Here is a 1,895-nt window from a genome sequence, read left to right on the forward strand (position 1 = left end):
GTGGTCACCTAAATGTGCTTTTTATTCCCCCAAAACCCTGTCCTTGATGCTCCAGTGATGAGGTCAGTAGACATGGCTTTAAATGCGTAAATAGCAGGGATCGTGAATGTCAGAGATGGTTTTCGGGGGGGCTGCAGATTTGAGTATTTATATATATCCAGGGTGTCCTGACCTGCTGGTCCCTCAGGGGGTTTTAGTGCTGCAGGAGCATCTAGGGATCTGACTCTTAATACCTGCTAAGATTGTCCCCACCCCTGGAGGGGTTGAAGAGTCGGGCTGACCCAGCGCTGAGGGATCTGGGGGAATTGGGAACGGTCAGGCTGAGGTTCATGGTTGGGCTGGAGGAGCTTCAAGGGCTTTTCCAACCAGAGTGATTCTGTGATAAGTAGCGTTTTATCTTAGCACAGTGTTTTAACTCCAGCAGCAGCCTCCTTTCAAGTGTGGTGATGGGGTGTTGGTGTGGCTGTTTAGGGAAACTGAGTCACACAGGGGGATGTGGGTGGAAAGGGAATGGGGCTGTGCTCAGGCTCCATCTCCTACAGCAGGATTTTTGGTGGCTTTGCTGGAGCGAGACTGCCCCAGTCCAGTGAGCATCACCATCTCCTTCAGCCACTGTTCCTATATCCTATATATTCCTTGAACCCTCTGCCATCGGAGCTCAGCCGACCCACATCCCTCGGACCCCTCACTCCAAGCATCCTCCCTGTCCTCCAGCCGCCCTCGCGTCCTGCTGGCCCTTTTGGATGGAGCTTTGGCAGCGCTGCTTGAAAATGCTCTTAAAATAGAGCCGGAGGGCAGTGTCAGGGCAGGGAAGGCTGTCTGGAGGCACCGCCATCCCCTCGGGGTGGGGACTTCTCGGCCGCGCTGCTTTCGAATAATTTCTGCAGGTTTTTTTTTTTTTTTCCATGCCGATGATGCCAGGGCTCTGCCTAGAGGTCAGCGGTGCATGGTGGGGACTGGCGGTTTTAGGGTTCACTTTGGTTTTGATGCACCCAGCAAGCACCCCAAGTGCAGACTGGGGATGGAGATTGGATGGGTGACCTGCTCCTGCAGGGCCGTGTTGGGCTGCTCGTGGAACTAAACTGACACAGAGCCGAGATGGAAAAGGGCAAAGCTGTGATTATTATTTTTTAATATCTTAAAAAATATTTTTTAAAAATGTTTGGGCTTTTTTGTTGTATATATATATATGTTCAAAATATTTGTGTTTTCCCAGTGGAGTGGTAATGGATTTAACTCTCCCATTAATCCTGATCAGTTGGGCTTCTTCACTCTGGTGGAGTTAGAGGGACGGGAGCTGCCGGAGGGGTATTATGGGGCCAAGTTGGGGTCTTTCTTGGGATCTCACCCTGGCAGGCACCTCTTGTCTTAGCTGGGGCTCCAGCTCTGGGCAAGCTCAGAAAAAGCATCTGATAGCAATAAAGAGCAAAAACCTCCCGCTGACAAGCCCGGGCTGAAGTCACTGACGGGACGCGGCCAAGACACGCATTGTCCTCACTGCTGCTGGGACTGATTAGAGCTGCCTGGCAAGCCTTGGTGCTGGGTGAGGGGTCAGCCCCTTTTGCCAAAAAACCTCGATCCAGAGCAAAAAAAACAGCTTTTGTTTTCCAGGCTGGGCTGTGTGGAGGCAGTGCTGCCTGGTGGACCCAGTTCCCCCCTGTTTTGCACCCATTTCTCCACGATTGTGGCTCTGCCGAGCTTGGGGCATGCTATATTGGGAGCAAGGTGAGATGGATCCCAGGAGGAAAAACCTGAATTCAGTTTTTCCGTAGTGAAAGCGAATCAGGAGAGTCCCTGGCAAACAGCAAACCGCTCTGCTGAAAGCTTGCTGTCTCTTCAGTGTTCAATATTTATTATATCATTATTTATTTTCTGTGTGCTTGGGGGGGGGGGGC

This window comes from Athene cunicularia (genome assembly GCF_003259725.1).
Source record: "Athene cunicularia isolate RWA chromosome 2 unlocalized genomic scaffold, athCun1 chr2_part1, whole genome shotgun sequence".
Lineage (NCBI taxonomy): Eukaryota > Metazoa > Chordata > Aves > Strigiformes > Strigidae > Athene > Athene cunicularia.